The sequence below is a fragment of the Platalea leucorodia genome (assembly GCF_965183815.1).
Source record: "Platalea leucorodia genome assembly, chromosome: 8".
NCBI lineage: Eukaryota > Metazoa > Chordata > Aves > Pelecaniformes > Threskiornithidae > Platalea > Platalea leucorodia.
This window is the reverse complement of record NC_138830.1, coordinates 19,063,278-19,082,677: the sequence shown is the minus strand read 5'-3', so window position 1 is coordinate 19,082,677 and position 19,400 is coordinate 19,063,278. Positions and strand designations below refer to the sequence as shown.

The following is a 19,400-nucleotide window of genomic DNA, read 5'->3' as shown; positions in this document are numbered from 1 at the left end:
AGATGTATCTTAACTTAGATTACAAGACGCTGTCTATACTCTCCTTGCTGATGTTACATCTATTTATTACCTTAATTTTCCCTTTTTGGAAGACTCTCCTAGGCTACATACTTTGGATATAAAATAGCAGACCAATGTCCTTTGAAGACTAGAGGATAGCATATAGCTTCCTACAATCATATCTGCCTGTCTTGAATGACATTGTAAAAAGTGGTACTAGGTTGTTTTCATAAGCGGGCAGCTTGGAGCAGCAAATGAAATACTTGCTGCATTAATTCCGCTTGGTAGACAAAAAAAAAAAAAAAAAGTTTGCTGCATTTTTACCTGCCTGGATAGAAGTAAAGGGGTAGTGATTAAAATGTAAAAAAACACTACAGGAGTGGTTGAATTCTGTAATCTAGATGGAATAGCTTGATAGATTATAGGTTTAGAGCAAAGGTAAGTCATGCACATACTGTTTTGTGAGTCAGTTGTACACAACAGAACTGTATTTATTTTGGAACTGTGCAGATGTGAAATACAAAACCATAAAAACAAGATCCCCCAGCCAAGTTATTTGCATGCACAGCTAGTACCACCCCTCACACTTTTCTTTTGGAATAGTTCAGGCCAGCCTTGTAAGATTTCCCTCTATATAATAATCAAATTGTCACAAGCTTAGTGAAGCTTCTCTCTCTGTACACGATGTCATTGCAATTAAAGACCACACAGCCCTAAAGGGCTATTTCTTCAAAAATGTACTAGGGAAAGAGTGTCCTACACGATCAAGTTCTGCTTCCCAAATTGGGTCTCTAGAGTGCTTTTAATTTATTGCAAGTCATCTGTAAGAAGATGTGGAACATGTTGCGATAGACCATAACAAGCAACCAGGTTAACATGGCTTAACTAATAATCTTTCATCAGTTCCAATAGGATAACAGACCATGCACAATTTTCTCATATGCTCAATTAAAAACTAAAATGCATTTTCATAAGTGACCTTCCCTGGAGCTTAAGCCAATATGCTAAGAGGAGGCTACTTCCACTTTTTGCCCAAATCCCCAGTCAAACATCAATAAGGCTACCTTTCTCTCAAAGATTCATGTATCTATATTTCACTTGATACTGCTTAGGACCAGTTATGAATGTATCCACTCCCACTGATAAGTAACTTTATCAATAAGAATTTTGCTGATGTGTATGGTGCTATTTCATAATTATTAAAAAAAAGTATCTACATGTGCTGGAATTAGAAGAGTGAATGAAAGATATAAAACTAACTTAGCACTTATTAATTGCTAATTGGGGGGAAGCTTCATGAATTGCATGGAAAGATTGAACACAGATGCACAAGTGAGACCAGTAGGTTAACTGACTTCACTTGAAAAGTGTGATACCACTTAATACTTTCTAAGATACCAGCATAATTTGTATCTAGAAAGGAGACTTTTATCTGTTTACAAAATTCTGGTCCATTGCTCAGATTATATAGATAAGCAGTAACATTTCTGGGCAGTAATTTCTCTGGCATTTGACAACGCAAAATAGCATTTTACAGGCCGTATACCGAGTTCTTTAACAGAAAGAGGGACATTAAACATATGAAGTCATTCTGGTTTTATATCTTCATTAAAAAATAAGAACCTCATATTCAGAGGGTCAAATACCGTATAAATTAAGTACCCTCCTTGATAAGTCCAAATTAAGGTGCAGCCTCTGAACTAGGTACAACTCAGTGCTCCCAGCAGAAGCTGTGCACTGCCTCTTTTTATAAGATGCATCACTTCTGCAATCTAATAGAAATTTACAAATCAAGTCTGACCTGCAGGTTGAAGTACGAGGCCCGTTGTTTCCTCCTGCTCTTCACTGAGAGGAAGACTGAGTGGCTTTGCCACTGCTTTGCCCTACAGGGGGTTGATATGCTGATAATAACTATTTGCTCTCAGTTACACTGTGTGCAGGGAACTGAACTTCTAGTGCATAAAGTGTTGCTGAGGCTAAAAGCAACAAAGATGATAGATGGCCGCTAACTGAAGGCCTTTTTGGACCTTAATTAAACAGTACAAATAGAATAGTACATTAAAGCACAGCTGGAAAATATAGTTGAGGAGTCATGTTCTGGAGTATTAACAATTTGTGCTCTCTCTGGATGATACTCCAGTAAGAGGCAGCACATTACATGTTCCATACAGACATAAAGCTGTCTTCCTAGTCATGTGGAAAGCAAAAAGATCTGTAAAATCTTCTTAATCCTTTAAAATCTGTGTTCTTTCCAAAATAAACCCACTTTTCATTTGTAAGTATAGAAAAGTTGTTAAAAGTACATGATGAGTGAAATAAATGTAGAATGTCATTAAATGTTTTGAATGAGAAAAGGCTTCATCTCAGAGTGAAGTTCAGACAGGCAACAACCGCTGCCTTTGGTGTTACTGGAATCTGGTAAGCCTAAATTCTCTTGTCAGCTATCCCAGTCCTCAGAGCTGTGTTTCATGTCCAGCTGATTACTCAGAACACAGGTAAAATCAGCGACTGGGTTTCACAGGACAAAGGACAACACATTTACGAGTATCTGTAACATTTCCAGAGCTGCTTTTTTGTCCTAGGGTTCATGTTTCCTGTGCTGTGACTGTAGAGCAGAACCCTTATTCTTATGCTGCATTGCAGTTTGACTCTAGCGTTGTGCTAGTGATATGAACTCAAGGCTCCCATTGTTTGCAAACAGGTTCATGCAGTCAGTGTTCACAGTCACTGTAAAGCGGAATAATTTTAACAAAGAAATGCTAAATTATGAGAGCTACATTCAGAAACAGTTTTAGACTCCACAGCCTTTCCTCAGTGAGTTTATGGGTACATAATTTCTAAAAGAAGTACAGAGAAACACATACCCCCACGCCTTGGCCACCACTGATGGTCAGCTACATGAACACCTCTAGGTATCGTGCAAAGTAGATATGTAGCAGTACATACTAACTGATGGAAAAATGAGCACCTAGCTGAGCTTCTTCAGGTTGGGCATCCAGTGTCACAAACCTGAGTCTTCCATAACTCAAGGAGGTGCAGTGTATGAGGTTCTGTCTAGATACCTTCAGATTCACAGGTCTGTCTTTCAATATGGAACATGGGTTTGGCTTTTCAACATCTCTTTTCCAATTATCTCATCTCTCAGATCAAAGTTACCCCTTTTCTTTTTCTTTATCCTGTGGAGATCCTTTCTAAGCTTTAATTTTCAACATGTATGTGATTTCTTAAGAGACCCTCCTCAGGCCATACAGCTCTGCCACCTTCGCTCTGTAGCAAAGCCAGTAAGATAAACCTCCTTTTCATTAACTCCGCAGGGAAAAACTATTCTGTCTTTGAGAAGCTGCCTGCTCTCATTAGTTCCTCAACAGCAGGAAGCTGAAAGAAACCGCGGCAGAGATGTAGCCATCTCATCATCAAATGATAGCTCTGCATTCACGTACTATACTCATTACTTCATGTTAAGAGTTTACACAAAGCACTAGTCTTTCAAGGCATCTGGCACGTATCAGAGCCTTTTCGCTACCAGATAAAGCAAGCTGTTGAAGGTTTCAGGTCCCAATTCTCACCTTTGCTTGGCTCCCCTTGTTTATTATGTGATGGAGAACGCTCATCTAACTTAGATGTGCTCATCTGATTTAGAGCTATCACAGAAGGCCACAGGCATAACAAGGAATCTGTGTTAAAGGATGGTTCATTTGGAGATTTTTCCTTTGGTGTGAGAGATCCTAATTTACAATTCAGCTTTTGAAAGTGAAGCTGGGAACCTGGACCTATGACCCAGTGTTAACAAGTACGCCATTTTCACTTTAACATTTCCATTAACAGAAGAGTCTCCACAGTCACTTATTTGCCACCAGGTGCTGTTTTACTGATTCATGAATTATGACTGATACTTTTTTCCTACAAAGCTAAATGCTCTCACGAAGAATGCAAACAAGTTTATTGGAAATCAGAGGACTGTAGTAAAAGCTATGAGGTTTATGGCACTAACTGTAATAACAATGCATGCTTTATTATTGACCAAAATGCAAAACAATTGTTTCTATTTTCCTACATTGAATAATTCAAAAATACTGACCTTGATGACTCAAGACTTAATCAAAAAAACACAGCTGCTCCTAAAAATAATTATCTTCTTTGCAGATGTGGCAGATGGTGCTACATCAACTAAGAGGAGGTAATTTAAAGAATTCCCCAGGTTATCACTAAAGAAAATTGATCTTGTGAAACAATATCAGAAACTTCAGTTTCCTACCATCTTGAACAAGCGTAACCAGCTTCCAAACACTTGCTGTTCCATAATCATTCCTAAGGAGAAATTTCGATAAATAATAAGTGACCATTATATATATTTTTTGAATCAATCCTATTATAGCCTAGTGCTTTTCATCTTTTCATTATGATTCCTAATCTCAGCATTTTGAACATACAAAACATACTGATCCATGAAAAAGATAATCTTGATGAAGGAAGCAAACTGAACGAACACAGTGAGGTTTCTCAGTGCAATTAACTCCAAGATATAGTCGGCTACATTTCTAATGTTTTGCTAATATTTGTACTGAACACCATGAACAACGAAAAAAGGAACGAATCTCATTTTGAAATAAAAATATGAGACAAGTGAAAGCATGGCAAAATACTGTAGCATATTCTTACCCTTCCCCTCACAAATAAACCTGAAAGCTACTCAGAAACTGAGGAAGGTAGCTAGCTTAATCCAGACCCTAAGCAAGCAGCAGTTTTGAAAGGCATGCAGCATTCAAGCAGTGTTCAAACGGCATCACTTAACTTCAAAGCCTTTTTGAAGTGGACAGACTAGTCACACTCTTTCCTCATGCTACCTTTCAGATTTTACAGTTTTAAAAATTATCTTTACATCTAAACAGGTCAACAAAGTCACTAGCAGTAAAATCTTTAGATGTAACAGTGTCAAAGTTACTATTTTAATCCATAGAATTGGTTTTTATTCAGTCTGGACCATGTGTGTACTTCAATCAGAGCACAGATGGTTAGTCAAACAGACGTTCTATAAATACCTCAAACAAATGTCTTTCTGATTTTGTTATGGATTTGGAACCCATGTGCAGAATATAATCACTAGCAATATCAGGGTCTGATCTTCTAAGGTACTCATAGACTTGTTTCAGTGTCCCTTGGCTGCTATTGACTTCACTGGGAACTGAAAATACCGAATACTTCCCATCATCATCAGACCTGAGTGTCTATGCAGTCTAACAGGTACAGGATTGGGTTGCTAGTTTTACAGATCAGCGCACTAAAAAGAGTAGAAGTTTAAGTGCTTTATATTCAGATTGCTCATTTCATAATATCTATTGGGTACTCTTGATTTACATTTCATTTTTATCAGTGATACAGCTGCAAAAATGCCAGGTCTTTAGCTATGTGCTACTGAAAAACAGGAGCAGAGAAAAGACAACCCATACTATGGTACACCACACAATAAAAAAGCCTTTTCCTTCCATGTTCACAGAGCCCTGAATGCCCTTTATTCTGCTCCAAATTAAAAAAAAACAAACAAGTCTAGAAGCCTCTGCAAGCATTAGCAATGGTCAGCCTTCTTTCAAATCATGTTTTGAAAATATTATAAAAGAACAAACAAGTTTTACTGAAGAATAAATGTAAATGAAACTAACTAAATTTTATATATCTACTTAGAAATATTCCTTCCTTCCTTTATTTACTGACTGAATTCTTAAAGGAAAAATAACAATGTTTTATGTACAAGTCTGACAAACTTCTCCACATTCAATAGTTACGGCAATGTATACTCAGATGAAAGAGTTGACAATAAAATCAGAGTTGGCAATCAGGAGCCGAATGACAGGTGATTGGGTTGGGCGTATTTTTGATGGCTAATTATATTACAGTAGTTTACTGACAGAGAGCCAACCCAATACAAACTGGGCTTTTGCATACAGCTGATAGGCATCCTGCCTTTTTCCCACCTATCCCTGAATTTGACATGACTTTAGGACAATTCCAAGTGGACCTTTGTTATGCTGGTAGAATGGCTACTTACTAAGGAAACTTTCTAGAAAGGACAGGCTTGGACCTTGATCAGAAGAGACTACAGAAAGAGCACATGAGGAACCACGAGATCTCTTCCTGGTAGGATGCATAAGGCAATGAAAGAAAATGCCTAGAATGATATGTAGGATGCAGTATTGGTAACAATAATTTTTGAAGTTCCTGATTTGAAGGATTTTTAGAACATATAAAAAGAAGCCCTGGATCAACAAATAGGGACCAGACAAGGTCTGGTGAGGAAGAATGACTGAACCTGGGAAAGATTAAGGAATAGGCCCTTAAATTCAGGAAGGGCTAAGGAACTACACCTTATGGAGATGGACTGAAAGATAGCCAAGACTGCTTTTCTGCCCTAAAAGCAGGGAGTCTATACTCAGCTCTGGAGTGCCAGCTAGGTGGGAAACTAAGGCACTGTTGAGGGTTTGACTGCAGGAAAGATAAGAAATCTTGTTAAAGGAAGGATTCTTCAAACTAATTAGTCTGTACGTATATAACTTAGTGGGCAGTGCTGATCAGGAAGACGGTTTTAGAGAGATACGCACTGAATTCACTATATCCAGGTACAGGTATTACAGAAAAAAACAGAATAAGGCATTTTCATTTCCTCTATAGCAAACCAATAGGCTTGCTACTATTTAACCCTACTAAGTCAGTAAGAAGCAATATAAAATCAGAAACATTCTTAAAAGGATGTCCTGGAAAAAAATCCTTACTCACTTAGCATATGTAGGTGTACTGTACAATAGCACTTGTCCTTGTGCTGTAGAAAGGAGGACAAAGAGGAAACACTTGTTTTTCCTCTCAAACAAGAATGTTCATGACTGTGTATTTATTAAGCAACTTATAGTATTACTGCACTTTTGATGGCAATGCTTATTCTTAATATAGATACGTTGTTAGTGCAGCACAATGTAATATTCCAAGTGTGTGATGTTATCTGATCTTACTTCTTTTAAAGATAATGGAAAAAACATTGTGACACAGCTGGAATCTGGTGAAATTTGGTCCAAATTAAATACATAACAAAAGTGCAAGCAGCTCCCACAAATTTCAACTAGAAATGGAAATTCTCAGCATTTTTCAAGATGAAGTTAAAGATGTTGCAAATTAGGCTTTCATGCCATAAACCACTGGGTAATTTTTAAAAGTCTGTTTTAAATGTTTCTTGTATCTGACAAACAACTTGTGTTCTCTGACTGCTCCTCTCATCCTTTTGCTACGCACAAACTGTCAGGTGGGCATTTCAGGAGAACCAGTGGAACATGACATAGGAAGAAACAGGTGATTTCATGTGGAGGATGTTAATCTTTGCTTAACTAGTTTGTTAAGTATTTTTTGGCATCTTGTTTATATTATATAACCAAACATCACAGTCAAGCTTCTCAACCAGCTTTTGCCATCGACCCATACAGTGTGTTTCTGATTCTGAGCATTAGAGCAAGAGTCAAATACTGACAAAACAGGCCTCAAAGCGCAGCACGTGCAATCAAGTATTTCACTGTCTGACAACTTTTCTTAAAGGTTACCTTTTATGATCTCACATCTACTCTATAAAAGCTTTTCATTAATTAAATTCAAGACAGATACTAAGTATTTCTGAAAGGAAGAGAAATGTGACAAAGATGTTCGTAACAGAAAAGTAAATGTGTATGTCATGATTTTATTTGAATAGAAAATGCATGTAGCTAATCAAAACTTGCTAGCTGTTCCAGTGTTTTCCTTTTTAGATTGATTACAAATCAAATAGACTGTAGAAGTGTAATTGAAATGTGGTAGGTACTCAGGATTATGTGCGTGATAGGAAGGTGAACATCGCTTTCACGTTTTGAATGGCGTGTTTCTAATGTTCGGCAGACTTTCTGAAATTCTTTGTACCAGCTCTCCTCAGAAATAATAAATCTGGCTTTGGAAATCTGAGATTAACAAAGGGTTGACTTGTCCCCAGAAATCTAAGGGAGAAGCTTGGGAATTTCCTACTGTCACAGAATCACTTTCAGCTACTTTTAAAAAGCTAAAGGGCAAAGCTGTCAGTGGAAAGGGACTGGTGATACTGGAAAACCAAATTTTTAAACACAGAATCTGAATTAAGGAACAGCTTGAGGTCTTAGAAAAAACACCTACATGTATGACCAGCTGAGAGGCCATAATATCATGCTGTACAGTGTTCTTTGTTACAAATCATGAGATCCTAGAATTTGCTTCAGCATAGTGTAGTTGAAGATGCAGTTTTCCATATCACAGAAGTTAATGTTTCTGAATACTAAAGGAAATTATAGTAAAATATTTATTCCAAATACCTGAAGACTCCCCAGCCACCAGTAAGCCACAGAACTAATCAGTAAAGAATGACAACCTATTTTTTCTTTTCCTTTTTTTTCTTTTTTGGGGGCATTTCTGAGATACAAGTCAATCAGAGTAGAGGAACAAAGAATAGGGTAAGGTGATCCTGTTATCAGGAATCTGCGTGGCATACAACCAGCTGAACTGGTGTTATGCCAAGCCTTTTATAACATGAGGACAGCACTACTGCAGAATGATCCCTCCTACCACCAAATAACCATGCTGGCCTGTGTGGTTGTTCTAATTCATGAAGGAGGTAGTGTGTTAAGTGGAATGGTCAGTTTACCCTCATCTTCAACATAACGGTGGCTTGCAGATATTTTAGCAAGCCACCAAAGATGTTTTGATCCTCTGTTTGGCAGACCAGAAGATCCAAACAGGTATTTTGAACCCACCTGCTTGAATTCCTCCCTTCCCCCCACGCCCAAGAGAACAAAGACTTTGCTGCTGTGAGCAAAGCTGGAAGCTTTGGGAGATATTCTTATATGGAGAGTCTACCCTTCTTCCTCAGTTCTCAGAAATAACATTGCCCAATTGCAAAGTCATTTATACAGCTGTAAAAATGAAGGCAATTCATAGTCTATTGTCATTCATTGCCTTAGACAGGCAGCTTCATCAACACATCTATATATTCAAAAAAACAATTGGTCAAAACTACTCTATGTAGTTGTGATGTTGGTCCCTACCAAACTCAATTTGATTATGGTAAATATTTTACTTTAACGGTATCTAAAGTACTTTCAAAAGTACCATCTAGTAAATGTATTATTTCTTCAACTCCATTCTGGTTTCCAGCTCTTTTTATTTGAAAGTAAGCCAAATTGGTTTAGATTCCTGCTAAATGTTTCAAAATGTTGTTTAGGATTATAATAGTGTTCAGAAACCAATATGTTTTTACCTTAACTAATGATACCAGAAAAGTAAAACAACAGTCTAAAAATAAGTGTCTTCATCTAAAATATTCACAGAAATTTCCTGTTCTCTTTAATCCAGTATTGTTCCTATGACCACCTGCAGTTATATTCATAAACTATCTAGTTAAAATGTCAGGGTACATTCTGAAGTTGTTTTAATGCCAAAGAATACATTCTGTCATTGCTTATTCACAACAAATCTTATTTTAACATAATTTACACGCCTGAAATATTCCTGAACAATTCTGATTTGCTACTAATATCCCAAAGGAACACAAATCTTATCCATTTTGATGTTAAGTTAATATGTCAATAAATAGCAATCTGTGATAACTTATAGCAAACAAGGCCTCAAAACCCACTTACTTAAAAGTACGGGTTTTTTAAAAAGCATAACATTGTCAGAGATGTGAACAAAATGAAGTTACCTCTAATTATCTTGGCTTCTAATATGATAAAACATGCTTTTGTGTAATTCTATCAAGATACTATAAACATTGTCTTTGGTTTAGCTTGTGAAATTTGTGAAACTTTTTTTCCATGGACTGCAATGTGATTAACAAGACTGAGTGGTAAGTATAAAGGCGACATTCTCAAATTTTTTCTAGCTTATACCAGCATAAGGAAAGCATGAGTTTTCAGTCAAAGAAATTATGATTGAGATTTTTCTGGCAAGATGAATCCTTCTTCTTTCTACCCCCTAAAACCTACTGCCTTTCTAACTATATATAAGGAATATAGGACATTCTCTCTGAGAGTCTAAAGGTGAATCAGATCAATGAGTAATTACTTGAATTAATCTAAATTTTTTACTTGGTGGCATGATGTAGATAAACTGCAGAGCTTCTTCAGCCACTGCTTTGTAATGAACTTCAGAGTAACTGTGAAACTGTTGTGGCAACTGGGCTTGAAATGCTTGACTTGTTCTCACTGGGATGCACAAGGTCCAGCAGGACTATCTGCACCACCGACTGAGCTCAGGTTAAGCTTTGAGATAACTTTATCATTACCCGCAGTGTGATTACGTGGGTACTGGCTAAATTAGCATTCTTGCATTTACACCTGATGCAAAATTATAGACCAGACTGTGTGTAGACATGGATTTTCAGTTATCCACTCAGAAATCAAGATGAGATTTGGTTGCAGAGAATCTGAGAGAGATTAAATTACTCTTTGATGCCACTTGCTCTTTTTCGTGCTTGGTTCTTGCAGATAGAAGTGTTTCTATTAGATGTTAGTTCGGATATAGACAAGCTCACTTTCACCACAGTGTAGGAATGATCCTACAATAACTTCAGTGAAGCTGACCATGTAGTTGGATTGTACATGATGAACAAAAAGGGTATCTAAATCGACCATGTGTATCACAATCATTAGCTTGTCCAGGCTTCTTTTTTAAAAATAAAAATATGACAGCATGAATTTTTTGTATTTTGTAATGCATTCAAAAGTGCCAAACGACCAAAACTCACAGTACAAAGGAAGCCAAAGGTGCTCACTGTCTCTGGGGCAGGGATGTTACCCTGCTTCAGCAGAGCCCAGCAGTAGCCATGCTCTTCCTATTAACTTCATTAAGAGCACAGGTTGCCTTTTGTTTCATGTCTTTGGGTGTGTTTAAGTTTTACTCTGATCAGCACTGCAAAGTCTAAGGTCTTTTGATTCAAAGGAACAAAACAGAAGATGAAAAACAATCTTTGGGAAAGAGAGCACTTTGCTCTGTAACATACAGTCAGCTCTTTCTCCCAGAATAGGTCTTACCTAGTGTCGTGGTTTAACCCCAGCTGGCAACTAAGCACCACACAGTTGCTTGCTCAATGCCCCCCGGTTGCATAGGGGAGAGAAATGGAAGGGTAAAAGTGAGAATACTTGTGGGGTGAGATAAAGACAGTTTAATAAGTAAAGCAAAAGCCACATGCGCAGGCAAAGCAAAGCAAGGAATTCATTCACTACTTCCCATGGGCAGGCAGGTGTTCAGCCATGTCCGGGAAAGCAGGGCTCCATCCCGTGTAATGGCTACTTGGGAAGTCAAACACCATCACTCCGAATGTCCCCCCCACTTCCTTCTTCTTCCCCGAGCTTTACATGCTGAGCATGACGCCATATGGTACGGAACAGCCCTTTGGTCAGTTGGGGTCAGCTGTCCCAGCCGTGTCCCCTCCCAACTTCTTGTGCACCCCCAGCCTCCTCGCTGGTGAGGTGGTATGAGAAGCAGAAAAGGCCTTGACTCTGTGTAAGCCCTGCTCAGCAATAATGAAAACATCTCTGCATTATTAACACGGTTTTCAGCACAAATCCAAAACATAGCCCCATACTAGCTACTATGAAGAAAATTAACTCTATCCCAGCCAAAACCAGCACACACTTAAATCCAAGGTTTGCAAAATTACTATTATTTTATTAGTGGGAGATCACTGTAGCAACTGCAGCTGGAGAAAGATGCAGTATACTAGAGAGGTCTAGTTCTGTGTATCCAAAAGCAATCCATGCCAAAGTAAACCTGGTCCTACAGCCTCTTTTTTTTTTTTTTTTTTAATTACTGGATTTAGATTATTATTTGTATTTGTATTATTTGTTTATAGTCTGTCTCTATTTTTTCAGTAGTTACTCAATTATTTTTCTAATATGTAATACCTTAAAAGCCATGCCTTCATGAATCAGAAAAATCACCTGTTGCACTCAGCAAATATGTGCTTACCTATGAATTAATTTTGCTTGTATGAAATAAAAATCTGCTACTCATGGTAGTACCCAAAGAGACCTCTCTCTTATACTCAGATGTGCTGTTCCATAATGTACAGTATTGATTTGCATGATCTTAGAAATATGGCTGTACTTTTAAACCTATCAAAACTTTGTATTTGGTAACTATACTAACATTTAAATTTCATCATGCAAACCACTGATACAGTTCATATATGCTACTTACTTTTAAGAATGTGAATAATGTGACCACCGGATTTCACCGAATTTATGGCATATATTATGCTTGGGATTGAATTTATTGACAGGTACAATGTGACCATTTAACTAAGCTCCTTAATAGCTGTGCTATTACTTCTGTATTTTTACATATTCAAGAAACAATTATTTTTTTCTAGTTGAGGGGTGGGTCTTATTCCAGAATTTGTGTGAGGATGATAGGTTTTTCATTTCAGTATCACAGCATGCAAATCTTTTCTTTTAAAAATAAATGAGCTGTTAATTTTTATTGGATGTGTACAACGGTAATACACAGTTTTCACTGAGAAGGAAGACATTGTCTTGACAACACAGAAGAGGAACAATCTGTAAGCACATTGTTGAACTGATACCCTGCTGCTTTGACCTCTTCCCTTTTCAAACTGAAACAGCACAGACAGTTATAAATGAATCTTGGGGGAAAAGGATTCGGACCTAATTTAAACACAGTTCTGAAAACCAAGAGACACCTTTTCTTTTTTCCTTTAATATTCTGAAGAGCCACTGAATGTATTGAACAGCTCCACTGCTGGTGGAGATGTGCTGTGCCTGCTATATGAAATTCTGATAACTATGCAATCTCACAAGGACTACATGAGGACTGCCTGAGTTTTTCATTGCTGAAAGAAAATACACATCCAGTCCTATGGGACGTTCTAAGTAAACCAAGTCTTCACTGGAGAGAAACTACAGTACCCAGGTAACTTAAGATTACTGCACAGACAAGCACTGCGGCCCCCCTTGGCCTGCTGAACGCTCTTACTTTTATAACAGCTCTGTCTGTGGGCTGAACGGTTGCACTCAAGCTTTCTGGACTTACCTAGCCCATACACCCTGTGCTGCTACTCCAACAAGAAAATTAACCTCCAAGAAAGAAAAAAACCTACAAATCTAACTGGTTACATAGTTGCCACTAAGTAATTCTATACAAGATCGCACCACATGGGTGTCTGGTATATCTTTGGGAAAGCCAATCGTCCAAGTTAAGCTATTATCCGAGTCTAGGCATCCTAAACTCTGTGCATCTTTCTGTTTAAAAAGTTTTAACTGTAACACAAACATGTCTTAGTTCAATGAATTCCAGTTTTTCAGCAATTCATATAATAAACCAAAACTTTTCCAGGAAACAAACAACTGTAATACTTGGAAGCTGGTTATTGCAAGTGTATGGAACCAGCTTAGAATAGAGCATAGAGGACAGGTCCCAGTATTAAAAGTGACCACTTAGGGTTATACAGGACTTGTTGACCAGTTTTGAATTTCACTAGCTGGGAAATGTGCACTGCAGCACCAGGTTCTGTGTTAGAATGTTTTTAAAAGTCCTTTTTCTTTCAGCTATAAATTAAATTTAATCAAGATTTGGAAAGGAAACTTGCTTACATAGCAGTCAAGAATAATTAGATATATAATAAATTGTGATGCCACAACCAAGAGAAAACATATCTTTGATAAAAAACCACTTTCTACCTGTTATGTGTCATGGGCATTGGCGGCAGCCAGATATTTAATAATAATCACGCAAGTCTTGAAGCGAAGAAAATTAATGAGGGAAACCGAAGAGATTAATGAAAATAATCCAAGGTTGACAAGACTAAAAAAGAAGGTTTAAAATTCATACTGGGCACCAAATAAATCGTAGCAATCATAGTATTAATCTGCAATGACTAAATTTGTACCTGTTATTAAAAGAAAAACAGTATATTTTTTCCCTCTGTCTTCAGTGAAGCAGGAGGAAGGGAAGGTGTCCTGTACATGCAGTATGAAGCACTATCTAATCCACTGAGAAGCAAAGAGATGATTAAAAAATCGGGAAACAACCCCCACAAGTTTCTGACACAGAGCTCCTGATACATGTAAAGTGTTTCAAAGTGCATGGTCCCTGCCGGTGCCAGGCAGGCTTTGCCTTCCTGCTCCTCCCCAGAGAGAGCAGCCAGGAGCCTGCACAACGTGCAGGGAGAGGGGGAGCTGCTGCTGCATTTTATCCGCTGAGTTGGTAAATAAAGCTATTGTTTTGATGTAGAAGTTTAATTCATTTTTCTTCTTCTGAGAGAAAACTAAACTTGCCTTTTCCATTTCTGGGTGAATACTCAAAACTCCTTGGCTATTAGTGGTTGGGTTCCCGGTTGTTCGTGTTGAAGCTGTTTCCCCGTTGTTAAATAACTAGATACTGTCTCTGAGAGGCAGCTGCAGCATTCCAGCCCAGCTTGAAAGAATGTAATACAGAGCAGTGTACCTGGAGAGACCACTGTGGGGATCCCAGCAATCCCAGGCTGGTATCCTCACCGGAGTGAGCTCTCTCAGCCTCTCCTATCAGCCTGTTCCTGCTCTTCAGCACCTCTAGCACACAAGAAACTCTGCTGTCTGAATATGGGACTTACTGTTCTGCCTTCTAGCTGTTCAGGTGCCAATCATGGCTTAAAATACTGCTCTTTAGAAGGTGTTCTAATTTACAATGTTCGTAGACCCAAGTCATTAGGGAATGACAGCTGCATGAGGGAGTGACCTGAAGTAGGTTTCAGTGCTAGGGTTCCTTATCCACAGTGCTGATAAAGGCTCCCACCAGCCTAACTATGCCTTCCTCCCTCCTACGCAGGGTGTAGCCTAACAAACTACCTGTACAAGAAAGAGTAAAGTAATTAACATAGGGCTGAAGAAGGAGATGGCAAAACCCTGCTAACCTAGTAAGTGTGCTTACAATGATTACTGGAAAGAGGTCATAGCCTAAATCATATACAGACTGAACAGCTTATCAACAAATTATGGACGAGCCAAACTGTCACTGATACTTGTTAGGGTTTCTCAAGTCAATCCTGGACGAAGGACATTTGAAGGAGGAGAAGATTGAATGATGAAGAAGAAGGGTTGGTACATCTAGGCAGAACTGTGAACAGAGTGACTGACACTATTACAGGCACTGCAGTCAGAAAGGGGAGAAGTGATGCACGGGAGTAGAGCAGGAACCAAAAGAGGAGATTAATGGATGTTTTCAGGAAAAGAAGTGTGAAGTTCATGTGGGAGGCTAGGGTAGCCTGGATTAAAGAATTCAAAACAGATGAGATTGGTAAAATAAAGGAAGAAGTGGAGATGCAAGTCTGGAAATAAGCAATAGGTTTTTGTCACTATAGTGTGTACTGGGTTAGTGAAACAAAGCATGGAAACTATATAGTTCATTTCTTTACTACTTCTGCAGGTCTCCCTCCTCCTGTCACCCACAGCACCACTCCTCAAGGGATCAGATTCCTCATCCACAGACTTACAACCTTTGACAATTTAAGTTCCATCTGCTTTTAGCTGAATTTTTTTCTCCCCTGACCTCACTGAAGAAAAACACCTCTGAGAATTGTTGCCTATGTTTGACAACACAGGTGAGCCAGGTTAATGAACTGTTTAAAGTAATTCCCCATGAAAAAAGGATGCAGCATGTCATTTCAAGAATTCCCACCACTGACAATCAAACTGACACTGTAAGAAGGTAGTGAATATCCAAAATGATCACATCACATTAGATAAATTTTCTGGCTACTTCACTCAAAACATCTGGTAAATTCATCTGCTAATTTGCAAATGAAAAGCATATCCAGCAAGTATTAAACTGATTCCTCTGGTTGGGCTGCAGTACTGGTTCTGCACGAGTGCAGAAAAACAACTTTTATCCTCATATGTGACACTAGCTACTGTACTAATGCATGCAGTTGTCTTGATAATAAAGTTCCGACACTACACTCTTGTTCAGGGGATTTCTTCATTTGCCTTCTTTTATTTCAATAAGATTTGTAATACATTTGTTTCTCTTTTACTCACAGAGGTGGAAAAATATGGAGAACAGATCTGCAAGCTATGTGACCAGTCTCACCAAATATCACCCATCACCCCCTGAGTAGTTGTCTTTGCTTATTTCATTCCACTCATCACTGACAATTGTTCAAAATGAATTCTTAGTACTGATTCCTGTTGGTTTATGTGCTGCTGTTCTGTTTTTTGACTTTTTTTTTTGTTGGAGTTCCATTTTTTTTTAATGATTTCTTCAAAGAAACTGTTATCTCTAGCTTAGTCCCATGACTGTTGAACTTCATAATTTGGGTCTTTGCCTGCAATTTTGTCTCTTAAAGGATCAAAGTTTTATCTCACTCATTCCTAAAAGCATCTCAGTACAAAGCCACCAAATCTGTTTGCTCTGTTATACAAGATCTGGGCTGCTTTGCTGGACCACAAGAGCAGCTGTCAGCTGAAGTCTGTGACATTAGTGTTACTGTGTAAGTTACCAACGGCGATGAGTGTGTACCACGTGCCTACTGTCTGTAAGAAAGGCCTGATATAGCCGCAGCTTTTGGGTCTCTTCTTAGCTTTGAATACCTTAACTTACCTCTTTGTATCTGTGGTCAGCCCTAGCATATTCATCAAATGTAAAAAATGCTTGGTTTCCAACAGGACCCTATAAAACCAGAAAGGCTTTTCTTAGCCATTCTCTGTGCTCTACGTGCCTAAGTTTTCTGCCATGCCAGGCATGACTGAGACGTAGCAAAGATATTTCATTTTGTGTTGGCGATATAAAACTTTTTGTACTACAGGGAGAGTAAGTTTCTCAGAAATAGCTAGACATTCTTTGGGCTTGTCTTTTCACTGTTTAAAATATAAAACCTGCTACTACTTATCTCTGTTAGGCGGATATGCATTGTAATTCTTTTGAGTTACTGTTCAGTTTAATGTCACTTCTAAGTCCCAGTGCTGCTTCTAATTCTGAATTGAAGAACACTTATTATCCCTCCTTTTCTTTCCAGTATTCACACAAAAGGTGTGTTGAAAGCATGTGCCAGTCCAAAAGACGTGTCTGAAGACTCTTATTTGTCTGCTAAGACTACCTTCAGATATACAATGTTGGCCAAAAATTGCATATGTGTAAAGGTTTAGTTTCATAAGCTTGAGCAGAGAAACTGCAGTTTTACTGAAAGAGGTGGTTGTATCTCCTTAGGCAGCTGTGCAACAGCATCCCAAATACTCACTGGCTTACACAGGGGACAGAAGCACAGAAGTCCCCGGCTCATATGTAAAAAACTCAAGTATTTTTCTTCCTGCCTCTCACCTGAAGAGGCAAAGTGCAAGCTGGTATGTTTAAGGTCTTAATGTGGTTTTGTTTCTCCACCATAAAAAAACCAATAAATCATCATAGACCACAGTTCCAGCTTCCCAGCCGCGACGTGCACCAAAAATATCTTTTAGCTGCTTGAAGAAAAAGTGACAGCTACCAGTTCTGTGCAGTTCTCTGCAGCTGCTCATCTGATCCCCAGGGTAAGCATTCACTGCAAGAAGCTACTGCCAGAAATGTTAATTTATCAGTGGATGTCCAAAGGCCACTAGCCTGTTCTGCTGTGCTCCACAGTGGCTGCAGGCATCCAGATCCAGGGCTTACGTTTTTGCTTTCAGATATGGAAGCCAAAGCAAAGGAAGGTATTGAGCAGGAATTAACATGCACCCTGAGTTTATGCTGAACTCAGGTAGCGATTGTAGTGTGTGATAGGAGAGTCAGCAAGGTGGACAGAGCTGCAGCCTTGGTTTAGGAAGCTGGGTGTAGGTGAGTAAGATCAGGAGTGAATTGCCACAGAAACAGGCCAACACTCAAAGTGATTCTGTAGGGAAGATGCAAAATACTATTTGATTTATAAGAGTTCGACAGTGAAAACTTTCTTTGGTAAGGTCTATAAAGCTAACTCCTAAATACTAACATTCATTGTTTGTATTTCTCAACAGCTGCTGTGACCAGTTCCCAATTAAAGTTACCCAAATATTTTATGGTGGGCATGATGAGCTGAAGATGTATGAGGACAAGTTATCTGTCTGGTCTCGCTGTTCTGGTCACCGTTTTTCCTGGAGTCCTCTGACCCTTATTCACAGACAGAAAGTATGAAGCTTACAGAGTTGTTCAGCAAAGAAAGGGTTACCTTGATCAACAAATAACAAGCAGCTGTCAACATACCAGCTGCAGGAGATAAAAGAGATGAAAAAGAGAACTGTAGTTCTTGGTGTAAGGAAGTCTGACTTGCTTAAGCTACAGGAAGAAAATCTCTCGCTCTTCAGGAAGAAGAAAGAGGTATGCTGCTCACAGGAGCAAGATAAGCCTTGGCTTTGCTACAGAAATAGTGCGTATTCTGGGTAATAGGCCTAGTTGAGGTCAAGAGATGACCAGATGGCAGAGCTCTGGAGTGGAGCAAACTGGCTTCCTCAGTTTTATACAGTGATGAAAAGCCTAGCAACAATTGTGTGGAGTTGGAAGGTGGTTGTATGCCTGTGAGGAGGTAAATGTGTAACAATGAAAGCAAGGAAAGCAGCAGCTTGTCTAATTCTTAATATCTTTAAGACTGTCTCTTTGGAATACCTGTTTTATCCTGACCCAGGTTACTGGGGTCAAAATTGCATTCTGCCCAATTTTTCTTGTAGAGTGTGAAATATAGGATGTCAGATCAGATAACCTAAAAGTCTCTCTGGCCTTAAAATCTGAGTCCCTCTCACTTTCAGAGTGTAGCTTCCCATAAAATATGAAAGTTTGTACAATCACCTTGGTATTCAGTGTGTAAAAGTTGCATGTAAAATTACTAGCCATAATTAACAACAACAAAGCTAAATCCTGCTCATTTCGCCCTGAAATGCCAAGGGAAAAATTGAGAAGGGCTATGTCTAGATCAGGCAATTCAAATCAAAGTACAAAAACATTATTAAGCTTTGGTCAGTAAATGTTTACTGATATGAAACACTATTCAGTTAACTCTCTTTGAGGGGTTGCTTTAAAGCTTTTTGTTTCCTTCAAGTAAATAAAAGCAATTTCTTCTGCAAGTAATTATCACCCACTTAAGTGTCATCGTCCCTCCCTCCCCCAACCAGCTCCTCTTGAGAATTCGGTTTCTCCAAATTTTATTTCTATCGTTTTTACCACTTGTCTCTCATTGGGACAATGCACTGGAAGCAACTAAAACAAAATGAATCGTAACAATTTGCAACATATGCTTTTTATCTCTGATAGTCTGCATCATACTTAAATGGTACAATTTCTATAATACTTTTGTGTGCTGCTAGCATCAAAATGCAATTTACTTGTGATTGTTCAAAATTATGCTTAACCACATCTTGCATCTCCGGTAGGCTATT

The 19,400-nt window shown here is 38.5% G+C and overlaps 1 protein-coding gene across 1 annotated transcript in view; it reads right to left on the bottom strand.

Annotated features, from left to right (window-relative positions):
* SPHKAP (SPHK1 interactor, AKAP domain containing) overlaps positions 1-19,400 on the bottom strand; it is a gene marked incomplete at both ends in the record, with an annotated part of 106,068 nt that overhangs the window by 54,521 nt on the left and 32,147 nt on the right. The gene's annotated exons all lie outside the window — the stretch shown is intronic.